The sequence below is a fragment of the Crassostrea angulata genome, chromosome 2 (assembly GCF_025612915.1).
Source record: "Crassostrea angulata isolate pt1a10 chromosome 2, ASM2561291v2, whole genome shotgun sequence".
Lineage (NCBI taxonomy): Eukaryota > Metazoa > Mollusca > Bivalvia > Ostreida > Ostreidae > Magallana > Magallana angulata.
Window position 1 is genome coordinate 36,227,284 of NC_069112.1, and position 15,129 is coordinate 36,242,412.

Sequence of the window (15,129 nt, forward strand, 5' to 3'; positions counted from 1 at the left end):
AATGATGAACAAACTTGAATCTACACTACCTGAGGATGCCTCCACACAAGTTTAAGCTTTTCAGGCCGAATAGTTTTTGAGAAGAGATTTTTGAAAAATACCAACAAATTTTCAATAATTCTCAATTATCTCCTCTTTAAAGAGGGCGTGGCCCTTCATTTGAACAAACTTGAATCCCCTTCACCTAGTGGTGCTTTGTGTTAAATTTGGTTGAAATCTGCCCAGTGGTTCTTGAGAAGAAGATGAAAATTTGAAAAGTTTACAACAACGATGACAACGCCGATAACGACGACAACGACAGACAATGGACAAATTGTGATCAGAAAAGCTCACTTGAGCCTTTGGTTCTGAATGAATTATAAGCCGAAAGAACGGAGAGCGCAAGGTGAACGCTTTGTGAACACACGGTGAGCACTTTGTAAACGGTGAGCATGAAAGGAGCAGAGCAGAGAGCCAACTGAATGCACTGTGAGCGCATAAAAAAAATAGAAAAGTAGAACGTTTTTAGGGACTGTAACACAATTTCTACTTGCTTGCTATGAATTATTTAAGCGTTTAAGACAATGTCAATAAATTCCAGATAGTGAATCCACAGTACACAGTGAATTCACAATACACAATCTCTCTCTTTCTCTCTCTCTCTTGCATTATAGGAGTAAATGTTACATAAGATAATTTTTTTTGAAATTTCAATTGCTAAATTGCTTTTTCTGCCTAAAAACCCTGAGTTTGAGTTCAATGAGTTGACACAGCTTCACAATGCAAGAATTTAATGAATTTCCAGTCATGCCTAGGTTTATCATTTCATGGCTTTTCTTTGCAAAAAGCCTTACATTTTTTTATCAAATTGTGCCATATTGTATACTCTGATTAAAAAACACACAATGTTTACATTTTAGTAACTTAAGTATAATTGATACTCTCCCCTGAGAGATTCACAACAGTTACACATTAGTATTCTTGGCTATTGACATTGTCTACCAAGAGGTTTATATGGGTCAGACTCCCGAGATGATCACAACAAGTTCACATTAGTACCCTCCGCTGTTGAGAAAGTCCCCTGACAATATCACAATAGTTACACATTTGTAAAGTAAGCAAATGATAAAGTCCTCTGTGATAATTGGAACAGTTACTCATTAGTACTAACCTTTACACCTTAGTGCCCTGAATACTGATAGTGTCTTCTGAGAGGATTATAACAATTACACATTAGGATATTGCATGGGCTATAGATAAAGTCCACTAAGAGGATCATAATAGTTACACATTAGTAATAGTTTCACATAGTACCCTAGGCTATAGGATTTATCCTTTGAGAGGATTACAACATTTATACATTAATACCCTATAGGCTATTGCCCTACCCCTTAAGTTTCTTTGGGGCTATATGCATCATTCCACATTTTTAAATATTGGACATCTAGATTTGAAGGAGTTAAAAGTTAAAAGTTAACACACAATGTAAAATCTGAGCGCATAATGACGGACGAAAACCAATTGCAATAGGTCACCGGAGTCATTTTGGGTGACCTAACTAATAAAGCTACTTTTGGAGATTCATGCAGGCTCTAGAAAGAATCATCGCAGAAAATATTTAGATAACTCTCTAATGCAGGTTATGTATTTTTTCTGCAATGCAAACTAACTTCATTCCAGCATGAATCACCAAAAATAGCATTTCTTTTTTTTAAATGAAATCTATAATTTCTACTCAAAATATAGTTTTTGACTAATATATCTCAAATCATGACAGTGCAAAAATCTACAGCATACCTTAACAATACTGTATGGACTGGACTGGACTGCTTTGAATGATTGTAATCGCATCTACAATATACAATTGTGTAAAAAGTAAACTTATAGTACCAAGTAGACTTCATTTCAAGGGTGTTATACAATCATACATAGACCATGACATTATTACTTCAACATTCTTCAACCTCTGTTACTGTTGTACTAAACAGTTTTAAAGTTAACAGTAAAACTCGGTTCAGTTATTACAGAGTCCTAGGGAGCAAAGGATTTACTTCGTTATACTTCGTTATATCTGTCTCACTTTCAAGATTTTTATCTAAATTAAAACTTTGATAGAACCCCCCCCCCCCCTAAAAAAAAACAAACAAAAAAAAAAACATAGGTAATCATAGATTACAAAGCTCACCAAGATGATGCATCATCTTTCTAAGAACAACTTGATCATAAAACATGAATTATGAAAATCATAGTTAATGATCTTTTATACCAAAATATAATACAATATCAAATCAACAGATCATATGCTATGATATATCATATGTTATTATATGATTGATTAATTCCTAGCTCTCTGATTGGCTCATACCAAACAATGTAGAAAAAACAGAACGTTATGTTCACCTGCACGTGAGGAGGTCAATATAACATTTGATTTTTGTTACTGTAACATAGGACTAAAAATAGATCGGTGATTTCCAAACTGATATGATTCGTTATCGTTATTCTATGATCCAATGAAATTTCATGTTTCTCACTGCATTCAGTTGGATCATTTGCAGGCAAAACAAAATGGCACAATTTGCATCACTTGATGAAGAGCAATTCGATATACTTCTTACCAATAAAGATGCCGACAATAATCAAAAGGCAACAAAATTGGCAGTTAAAACAATGCGAAGTTATTTAGACAGCTGTGTCTGCCAAGGTTGATGTTTAATCATTTGAATTTCACAACAAAACAGATTCATTGTATCAAATAGATATTACAAGGTTAAGAGGAATGACAGTGTTGAAGTTAGATCTCAGTGCTATATTATTATATAGATTTCATCGAAATAAGAATTTGTTTTCGGTTTGAAATAACACATACTTGTTTCCTTCAAGCCTTTGATGAGACTGCTTAAACACACTTTTTGTAGTTTCATGTTGTTTGATTTACTTTTAGTACCTTTATTACTTTTATCATTTATCACAGTGCCCTTTATATAATTGAGTTGTACTTTATATACGTGCCATCTATAGCAAACAAATTATGGGAAAGTGCAAAAAAATATAACAGCTGATTTAAAGAAATGCACAAGAGCAAAATTAATATCAATATAAACGTGAAGGGTGTCAATCAAAATCGCAATGCAACTTTAAATGAAAACATGATCGCAAGTTATCTACAAAAAATTACGCAAGAGCTAGGTTGCAAATGTCCACTATCTTGTAAATTCGCAAGATAAATCGATATATGATCAGTGCAGATATGTGGGTATAATGCCTATCTTTGTACTTCGACCTACTGATAGAATAAAAAATTCTCTTTATAGAGGTGGGCAGACGTGTCTTTATGATTGTTTTGCATGTCCACTTCACTGGAAAATAATGCACATCTACCAGCTGAAAGATATGGACCGGACATGAATTCTGCACAGACAGACGGACGGACAAGGTGATTCCAATATACCCCCCCAAACTTCGTTTGTGGGGGCTATAACAAAGTCCTATTTTACAGGAAGTTGACGTCCGATTGGTAATAAAATATATACCACGATATGACATGCCTAAAAAATAGTGTGTTAAAATGTCAAGCATCTGCGATAAATAGTTGCTGAGAAATCTTTGACGAAAATGGTTTAATAATTCTGGTTAGAAATAAACAAAGTCATATTTAACAGGAAGTTGACGTTTCATTGGTACAAAAATATATCCCACAATATGGCATGCCTAAACAAATAGTGTTTTAAAATTTCAAGCATCTGCTATAAATAGTTGGAGAAATCTTTAACGAAAATTTGTTTAAAAATTTTGGCTAAAACAAAAAACCTGTCATTTAACAGGAAGTTGATGTCCGATTGGTACAAAAATATATCCCAAGATATGGCATGCCTAAATCAAAAAGTTTGTTAATACTTCAAGCATATGCGATAAACAGTTGCTGAGAAAAATGCGACAGAAATGTTTGTTACGGACAGACAGACGGACAGTCAGACACAAAAGGATAAAACAGTTTACCCCCTTCTCCTTCGGAACTGGGGTATAAAAATCTCAACTCGCTTTTAAGGCTGCAACCAAAGAATCAAAACTAAACAGGAAGGGAGAATTTGACATTACCCTACTATTGAAAAGAATGACTTAAAACTGATGTACCAATCATCTGATTTAGAAAACAACTTAAAACTCCTAGAGAAATTTTTTGTAAATGTTGTTCTTTATTTTGGCGGTCAAGGTCGTAAAAATTTACAACAGTTCAGGATCTCAGATTTCAGCGCTGGGCATGATGCCGAGAAGCATCTTTACATATACATGGACAAGGACGAACTCAGGTAAAACCATCATCTGGAAGCCAACACAGCTGAAGGAAGAATGTACGCAATGCCAGGTTTGTAAGCTATTTATAACAAGCATTCTGAGAGTATTGCATAAGCAATACACGTCCCCTACCGGTAACCCCTTTGATTGAGAATGGCAAAAGTTTGAGACCCTGTATATTAAATATCCCCTATCATAAATGTAGTAATTGTTTAGTATGAAATTAAGAAAAATGATAATAATAAACAGCAAACAATCTCAAAAATCCATTAAAAAAATACATATTTGAAGCAAAGCAAACTATCATTCAACAGCCCAAACCCGATAACGAACCCGATTTTAATAATAATAATGATAAAACCCTACCGTTAAAATTTACACAATATTTGACACCATTTTACAGAACTTATTTGTTTGTTATTAGAAATGATAAATGTAATAATACAAATAATGCACGATATTATTTATTATTTTACTGACCACATAATGTCCTCGTTCATTTAGTACACACTGAGACCGATAACGAACCCGATCAATAAAACAAGAGGCCCATGGGCCACATCGCTCACCTGAACAGCAGTTCCTTGTAACATTACATTTCGTAGCATATGCTTTTTCTATTTTAAACATTGAACCCCTTTCTGGGGACCCAGTTATGGTCCGAGGTTTACGGTTGGCTTGAACAACATAAATAGTAACATAGGAATGAAAATGTGTAGCACTGCGGTGGGACCGCAGGTACACAACCTGAAAAACTGAACGTAGAAGAGTTCCACTTCAAGAGGAATAACTCTCAGACTGTACAGAACATCAAGAAAGATAACTCTTGGTTCCACTACATTAGAGTTTACACAATTTGAGGATCCTTGCATAGTAATCTCACAAACTGTAGCATTATAGTTCTCGAGAAAAACGTTTTAAAAACATTTTCAATATATCTTTCTATGTTAAACTTTGAACCCCTCTTGGGGCCACAGTATTAGTCCAGTGCTAAAGTTTTAATTATTTGGAATCTACATTATTTAAGGATGCTTGCATAGTTATCTCACAAGCTGAAGCATTATAGTTCCCTAGAAAAAGATTTTTCAACATTTTCCCTCTATATTTCTATGCTAAACTTTGAACACCTCTTGGGGCCCCAGTATTAGATTGAGGTCACGGCTTTTATAATTTCGAATCTACACTATTTGAGGGTGCTTACGTAGTTATCTGACAAATTGATGCATTGTAGTTCTCGAAAAGAAGATTTTTAAACATTTTCCATATATACCGGTACTTCTACATTTAACTTTAAACCCATCTTGGGTCCCTAGTATTAGTCCAGGGGTCACTATTTTAAAACTGTCGAACCTTCATTATCCAAGGTTGTATGCATGATAGTAATCTCACAAATTGAAGCATTGTAGTTCTCGAGAAGAAGATTTTTTAACATGTTACCTTTATATTTCTATAATAAACTTTGACCCCATCTTGGGGCCCCAGTATTGGTCCGGGGGTCACAATTTTACCAATTAGGAATCTATATAAGCGAAGGATGCATGCATAGAAATTCCACAAACTAAAACATTGTAGTTCTTGAGAAGAAATTTTTTAAACTTTTCCTTTATGTTTTTTAAAATGTTTAAATTTTGAACCCCTCTTGGTGCCCATCAATTGTCCGGGAGTTACAATTTTTTGAATCTACATTATTTAAGGATGTACATGTATGCATAGTAATATCCCAAACAGTTGCACTATAGTTCTTGAGAAGAAGATTTTAAAACATTTTCCTATATATGTTAAAATCTAAACCCCTACTGGGGCCCCACTTTTTGTTCGGGGCCAGGGTCACGATTTTTACAATCTTCACTATATATACAACCTTTTGTGTATGTATTGGCATGTTTGGTGAAGTGGTTCTTGAGAAGAAAATTTTTAAACATTTTTCATATGTATTTCTATGTTAAACTTTGAACCCGCCTGGGGCCCCAGTTTTGGTCCGAGGGTCACGATTTTTACAATTTAGAATCTTCATTATACATACAAGCTTTTGTGTAAATATTGGCATTTCTGGTGCAGTGGTTCTTGAGAAGAAGATTTTTTAAACATTTTCCTATGTATTTCTATGTTAAACTTTGAACCCGCCTGGGGCCCCAGTTTTGGTCCGAGGGTCACGATTTTTACAATTTAGAATCTTCACAATATATACAAGCTTTTGTGTAAATATTGGCATTTCTGGTGCAGTGGTTCTTGAGAAGAAGATTTTTTAAACATTTTCCTATGTATTTCTATGTTAAACTTTGAACCCCGCCTGGGGCCCCAGTTTTGGTCCGAGGGTCACGATTTTTACAATTTAAAACTTCACTATATGTACAAGTTTTTGTGTAAAAATTGGCATTTCTGGTGCAGTGATTCTTGAGAAGAAGATTTTTTAAACATTTTCCATATGTAGTTCTATGTTAATCTTTGAACCCCGCCTGGGGCCCTAGTTTTGGTCCGAGGGTCACGATTTTTACAATTTAGAATCTTCACTATATATACAAGCTTTTGTGTATGTATTGGCATTTTTGGTAAAGTGGTTGTTGAGAAGAAGATTTTTTAAACATTTTCCTATGTATTTCTATGTTAAACTTTGAACCCGCCTGGGGCCCCAATTTTGGTCCGAGGGTCACGATTTTTACAATGTAGAATCTTCAATATATATACAAGCTTTTGTGCAAATATTGGCATTTCTGGTGCAGTGGTTCTTGAGAAGAAGATTTTTTAAACATTTTCCTATGTATTTCTATGTTAAACTTTGAACCCAGCCTGGGGCCCCAGTTTTGGTCTGAGGGTCACGATTTTTACAATTTAGAATCTTCACAATGTATACAAGCTTTTGTGTAAATATTGGCATTTCTGGTGTAGTGGTTCTTGAGAAGAAGATTTAAAAAAAAATATCCTATGTATTTCTATGTTAAACTTTGAACCCCGCCTGGGGCCCCAGTTTTGGTCCGAGGGTCTCGATTTTTACAATTTAAAATCTTCACTATATGCACAAGTTTTTGTGTAAATATTGGCATTTCTGGTGCAGTGATTCTTGAGAAGAAGATTTTTTAAACATTTTCCATATGTAGTTCTATGTTAATTTTTGAACCCCGCCTGGGGCCCCAGTTTTGGTCCGAGGGTCACGATTTTTACAATTTAGAATCTTCAATATATATACAAGCTTTTGTGTATGTATTGGCATTTTTGGTGAAGTGGTTCTTGAGAAGAAGATTTTTTAAACATTTTCCTATGTATTTCTATGTTAAACTTTGAACCCGCCTGGGGCCCCAGTTTTGGTCAGAGGGTCACGATTTTTACAATTTAGAATCTTCAATATATATACAAGCTTTTGTGTAAATATTGGCATTTCTGGTGCAGTGGTTCTTGAGAAGAAGATTTTTAAAGACATGCACCCTATACTTACTGTTTCACAATTATCTCCCTTTTGAAAAGGGCTGTGACCTTTATTTTAACAATTTATACTCCCCTTTTCATAAGGATGCTTTGTACCAAATTTGGTTAAATTTTGCCCAGTGGTTTTTGAGAAGAAGTTGAAAATGTGAAAAGTTTACAGACGGACGGACAGACAGACGGACGGACGACGGAATACGGGTGATCAGAAAAGCTCACTTGAACCTTCGGTTCAGGTGAGCTAAAAATTGGAGTGAAAAAAATTAAATTTCTGGAAATTGTGTTGACCAGATGCTACAAAAGTATAAACTTGGTCTGCTATTTGATATTTTTAAGCTGCTCAGCAAGTTTCACATCATTCGTCAAACGCATGCAGAAAAAAACAACGGAAAACTGAAGTAGGACAGACAGACGGACGGATGGACAGACAGTTGGACGGACAGACAGACGAACGCAGAGGAAAGCTATAGTCCCCTCCGGTGAAACCGGTAGGGGACTAATAACATTTTTCTAGATATAAGAACCTATAGATGAATAGAAGTTAATTAAGTATCAGAATTTGGTCATTTATATATACATTTAGGCCATATTTATGATTTATTATGGTAGTACTCCTAATACATTATACATAAAATATTCAATGTCTTCTAAAAGTTCTCAAAATTTACATGATATTTTATAGATGATGATACAGTGAAATAGTTCATGAAGTACGAAAGGCATTTAAATCCAAAGTGTGATAGATTTTTTCAAAGGCCACAAAGAACATTTAATGTAAATTCACATATTTGGTACTACATGTATAACATACCTCTGGGACACAATACTCTAGGAAACATGATGTCAAGGATACCTGAACAAGAGGCCCAGGGGCCACATCGCTCACCTGAGCAACAATTGCCTTATTCTGATCAAATTAGCATTACAGTATCAAAATATCTTGACAACTGAGTACAGTAGATCTTGCTAAAAAAAAATTGAAAATCTGCCAATTTTTATCCACCTCTTATTTTTTGGTAAATACCAAGCCCCTTTTGATGTTGTACCTCTAAGATTTTTCTCTATTCCTATATACCCCCCCCCCCCCCCCCATTTCGTGGCCCCACTATTCTCTAGGTAATCATGGTTTCATCAAACTTAAATCAACCTTTAATCTCATAACCTGTGCTTTCACACTAAGTACTGAGTTTTGGACCAAAAACTTTCCCAGAATATATTTAAAGATTTTCTCTATATATTCCTATGTAAAAATTCAAACCGCCATCACGGTCCCGCCCTACCACTAATGACTGTGATTTTGCAAACTTGAATTTACACTACCCGAGGATGCCTCTACACAAGTTTAAGCTTTTCTGGCCAAATAGTCTTTAAAAAGAAGATTTTGAAAGATTTTCTCTATATATTCCTATGTAAAACTTGATCCCCCAATTGTGGCCCCACCCTACCCCCTGGGGACCATGATTTGAACAAACTTGAATCTACACTTCCTGAGAATGCTTCCATTTAAATTTGAGCTTTTCTGGCCAAATAGTTTTTGAGAAGAAGATTCTTAAAGATTTTCTCTATATATTCCTATGTAAAACTTGATCCCCCAATTGTGGCCCCACCCTACCCCCTGGGGACCATGATTTGAACAAACTTGAATCTACACTTCCTGAGAATGCTTCCATTTAAATTTGAGCTTTTCTGGCCTAATAGTTTTTGAGAAGAAGATTTTTCAAGATTTTCTCCATTTATTCCTATGTATAACTTGATCCCCCAATTGTGGCCCCACCCTACCCCCAGGAACCATGATTTGAACAAACTTGAATCTACACTACCTGAGGATGCTCCCATTTTAGTTTGAGCTTTTCTGGCCTGATAGTTTTTGAGAAGAAGATTTTAAAAGATTTTCTCTATATATTCCTATGTAAAACTTGATCCCCCTCTTGTGGCCCCTCCCTACCCCCGGGGACCATGATTTGAACAAACGTGAATCTGCACTACCTGAGGATGCCTCCACACAAGTTTAAGCTTTCTCGGCTGAATAGTTTTTGAGAAGAAGATTTTTGAAAAATACCAACAAATTTTTAATAATTCTCAATTATCTCCCCTTTAATAAGGGCGTGGCACTTCATTTGAACAAACTTGAATCCCCTTCACCTAGTGGTGCTTTATGCCAAATTTGGTTGAAATCTGTCCAGTGGTTCTTGAGAAGAAGATGAAAATGTGAAAAGTTAACAACGACGACGACGACAACGACAACGACGACGACGACAGACAACGGACAAATTGTGATCAGAAAAGCTCACTTGAGCCTTTGGCTCAGGTGAGCTAAAAAGCAGGCTTATCGCATAGGTACGCTAATCATTCAACACTGGTACACACCCTGGACTCAACAGGTTTGTTTGCAGGTCGACACATTAATGTGCATCACGGGGCACCGAGCAGAGTCCAGTCTTAAAACCTACTCTGTTCAGACTGATTAAACGCAGGATGCCGGATAAAATATCAAAAACTCTCCGTGCTGAAACTTGTGTGAAAGAGGTAAAGGAAGGAGACCAATTACCCGAAAATCTCAGCACTAATTTTGATGTGTCAGAAGTGGAACTGAAGGTGTCATCAAATTCTTAGTATGACCATGTTTTGACTGATTTGTTGGACGATGACTTTAATAGTGTTTTGAGTAGTTTGATTTACTCATGGAATCATATAATAAAACAAGTGAAAAGCTGTCAATGTGACAGCAAACGACAGCAAACCGGGTTTTCTTTTATGTGAACTGTATCCATAATCCATCTCAACCCGAATCCAGTGAAATGGAGTAACCTATATGCAATATTTTGACAAAAAATATTCAAAAGCCGGTACTTTTTTCATAAATAATCAGAAATCAATATCCTAGCAATATGCACACCTCTGATATATGTACAATAAATCTGCAAAAGAACAACTTCCAATCTTGAAAACTGTAGGAGGAGTTATCATTCCGTACAATGTGGGTACCCTATATGCAATATTTTGCCAAAAAAATGACTATTTAGAGTTCAAAAGCTGGTATTTTTTTCATAAATTATCGGCAATCAAAATCCTAGCAATATGCACACCTCTGATATATGTACAATTGATCTGCAAAAGAACAATTTCCTATCTTGAAAACTGTAGGAGGAGTTATCCGTACTATAAGGGTACCCTATATGCAATATTTTGCCAAAAGATGACTAAGTTCAAAAGCTGGTATTTTTTTCATAAATTGACAGAAATCAAAATCTTAGCAATATGCACACCTCTGATATATGTACAATTGATCTGCAAAAGAACAACTTCCTATCTTGAAAACTGTAGGAGGAGTCAGTGATTTTGCATTGCGGTACCGCCATGCAGTGAATTTCCCCCGCCATGCATCACACAGTGCCGCCATGCTTCCCGCTATGCATGTTTATTTCAAAGCAAAATTCTTTTTCCCATTATTACACATCTTAACTGTAATTAGTAGATATAAAATTGTCGTTTCTCCGCTCAAACTTCAGAAAACCACTTGCACCCGCAGTGAGCGCAGTTAACTTGGACATCGATCTCAGCAAGAGTGCACACGTGGTTTACTGTTAAAGGACTTAGCTTATGATTGAAATATATTAACACTGATTTTATAAATTGGTGATTAATGCATAAATAGAAGTGATTACTTCTTGGTTTAATATAATATGCATTTTTCGTCATCTCCGTCATTATCGAATGTTGTGGATTTTCCAAGATCTAAAAAGAGCACATGTTCACTCGATGGTGTTAGCTTGGATTCGATATTCTCTTTATTGCTGCAAGGATATTGGAAACTTGATAAAATGTACATAATAAAGAAAAAAAAACTAGTTATTTGCAGTCACATGACTAGAAACATCGTATAATGTATGCCTATGAAATGATTGACTGTGTACATACATGTAAACGGGGAAGGGGACTCGTGTCAAGGTATCACAGAAACTTGAATTCATATAAACCCCCAATTTATACAAGAAATATTAACTGCCCAGAATATGTTGAATCAAGTTTGCAGTAATTGTATGGACTTCTGCTTATTTCTTGTTCAACACCCCCCTAAAAAATCTCCTCTATATAATATGTAGAAGAAGGAGTGGGGCAGAAGCTGATGTTGAACTGCAATGTGAATCTATATTTCTTGTGTTTTGTGAAAACTTGTGAGGACCAACCTCTTAAAAAACTGATTTTAAAAAAAAAAAGTTATTAGTTTTGCCAGAAAAAACCAGCAAAATTGTATATCAAATATAGTTACAGATATCAAAATATAATTATAAATTGAAATGATCCTTGTTGATGTAGATTTCATGACAATGCATCAATTATAGTACATATCATGTAGTACGTTTCATCAAATGGTTATATTATTATTACGCAGAGTGATTTCGCGCCGGTTTAGGCGCGTTGATGCCGCACCGCGCACTTACTGACACCCCCCCCCCCCCATGCTTCCAAAATTTTCTGGTGAAAACACTGGGAGTTATCCGTACAATGAGGGTACCCTTTTGGCAGCCGCCCACCTGCCCACCCGCCTGCCCGCCATTTTCACCATTTTAATAACCGTTTTTTTTCCGTTGGAAAACCTGGTTAACAATTATTGCTGTTTTTTGGTCTATATGATGATTTTGCTACCCTCAAAGTGCAATATTCACCTCATCCTTTGGGTTCGGTGAATATTGCACTTCTCAGGTAGCAAAATCATCTTACTGACCTCAAAAACAGCAATGATATTATACAATATCATATCATATTATACAATATATATTATATGATTTAATACAAAAATAAATCAAAAATCATATTGTTACACTATGATTCATATAATATTTCAAAATATCATATCTTATGATACAATATCATATCTGATAAAATATCATATCACATTATTCATTACATTGTCAATTAAAAATAGGATATGATAAAATATAATATATCGTAATCAGCAATCACATCTATCAAGCAAGTTTAAGTGAGGAAGGACAAGGTTTACTTAGCATCCGATAGGCCCTTTATCTGGGGCTTGCCTTATTTTGTCAAAACAAAAGTTAAATGTACTACAGACCCTGAAACGTGCTACTACACCTCTAAAACGTACCGTTTGTGCAAGAAACAAACCTTACCGTTCACAAAACGAACCGTACAATTCACAAAGTGAACCGTCTCTTCACAAAACAAACTGTACTGTGCAAAAAGTGTGCTAGATAATTTATGCAAGACCTGCCTTAAAACATCCAAACAAGAGGCCCATGGGCCACATCGCTCACCTGAGCAACAATAGGTATGATAAGTCAGCTTAATGGAGTCATATTGAAACTATCTGGACAATGTAGTTTACATGTAGACCCTGTATTTAAATAAAAATCCATTTTTTTTACCCTGTATATTTTATGTTTATAATCAAGTCCTTTTTCTAATAGGATGATTTTATATCTTTATCACTTGCTGAGCATTGCAGATCTCAAAAAGATCCGAAACAATTGTTTATATATGGGATATAAACCTACATCAAACATATAACAATTGTAAATTGGAATCCCAATGTGGCCCCACCCTACACCTCAAGATATTGATTTCAAAGAATTTGAATCTACATTATCTGAGGTTCCTTTTAGTAAAGTTACAGCTTTTCTTGGCATGTGCTTTTTAGAAAAGATATTTTAAAAAAAAATCTATCTATATTCCTATGTATATTTTTGCCCACCCCCCCCCCCCCCTGTTGTGACCCCATCCCACCCCTGAAACGTTCAACCCCCCCCCCCCCCCCCCCATTGTGGCCCCACCCTTCCCCGGGGATTATGATTTTAACAAATTTGTATTTATACTATATAAGGATGCTTCCAAAAAAGCTTCAGCTTTCCTGGCTGATTTGTTTCTGAGAATTTAAGACTTTAAAGATTAACTCTATGTAAAAATTCGCCCTTCCCCAAATGTGGCCCCACCTTACCAAAAGGACCATTATTTTAAACAAGAGGCCCATGGGCCACATCGCTCACCTGAGGAACAATATGTATGATAAAATCAGCTTAATGGAGTCATAATACAAACAATCTGGACAATGTACAATAATACATGTAGATCCTGTATAAATAAAATCCATTTTTTCCCCCTGGATATTCTTATGTTTATAATCATTAGTCCCATTTCTAACAGGATGATTTTATAGTCATATCACATGTTGAGTATTGATGTCCTCAAAAAGATCCTTTACAATTGTTTATACATGGGATAAAAAGCTACATCAAACTCTGAACCTTCTTGTGAGGCCGAAGAATTGTCCTGGAGCCAAAGTCTTAACAATTATATAGAATCATCTGGCTGATTAGTTTCTGAGAAGAAGATTTTAAAAGATTTACTCTATATATTCCTATGTAAAACTTTAACACCCCCCCCCCCAATGTGGCCTCAACCTACCCCCAGGGATCATGTTTTCACAACTTTGAATCTACACTACCTGAGGATACTTCCACACAAGTTTCAGCTCTCCTGGCTGATTAGTTTCTGAGAAGAAGATTTTTAAATATTTACTCTATATATTCCTATGTAAAACTTCGACCCCCCATTGTGCCCCACCCTACCCCCAGGGATCATGATTTTCACAACTTTGAATCTACACTGCCTGAGGATGATTCCACACGAGTTTCAGCTTTCCTGGCTGATAAGTTTGAGAAGAAGATTTTCAAAGATTTACTCTATATATTCCTATGTAAAACTTCGACCCCTCCCCCCATTGTGGCCCCACCCTACCCCTGGGGGTCATGATTTTCACAATCTACACTGCCTGAGGATGCTTCCACACAAGTTTCAGCTTTCCTGGCTGATTAGTTTCTGAGAAGAAGAATTTTGAAGATTTACTCTATATATTCCTATGTAAAACTACGACCCTCCATTGTGCTCCACCCTACCCCCAGGGATCATGATTTTCACAACTTTGAATCTGCACTACCTGAGGATGCTTCCACATAATTTTCAGCTTTCCTGGCTGATTAGTTTCTGAGAAGAAGATTTTAAAGATTTACTCTATATATAAATTCTTATGTAAAACTTTGACCACCCATTGTGGCCCCACCCTACCCCTGGGGGTCATGAATTTCACAACTTTGAATCTACACTACCTGAGGATGCTCCCACGCAAGTTTCAGCTTTCCTGGCTGATTACTTTCTGAGAAGAAGATTTTTAAAGATTTACTCTACATATTCCTATGTAAAACTTCGACCCCCCATTGTGGCCCCACCCTACCCCCGGGGGTCATGAATTTCACAACTTTGAATCTACACTACCTGAGGATGCTTCAACACAAGTTTCAGCTTTCCTGGCTTTCTGGTTCTTGAGAAGAAGATTTTTGAAAATTTCTCGAAATTTTTCATTTATTTCTAATTATCTCCCCTTGAAAACGAGTGTGGCCCTTAATTTTCACAACTTTG

At 35.8% G+C, this 15,129-nt stretch overlaps 1 long non-coding RNA gene across 1 annotated transcript in view; it reads right to left on the reverse strand.

Moving 5' to 3' along the window:
- LOC128173797 (uncharacterized) overlaps window positions 1-15,129 on the reverse strand; it is a 63,607-nt gene that overhangs the window by 37,392 nt on the left and 11,086 nt on the right. The window contains exon 2 of the long non-coding RNA XR_008242567.1: window positions 1,777-1,830. This is a non-coding gene — a long non-coding RNA (uncharacterized LOC128173797). The remainder of the gene's footprint in view (window positions 1-1,776; window positions 1,831-15,129) is intronic.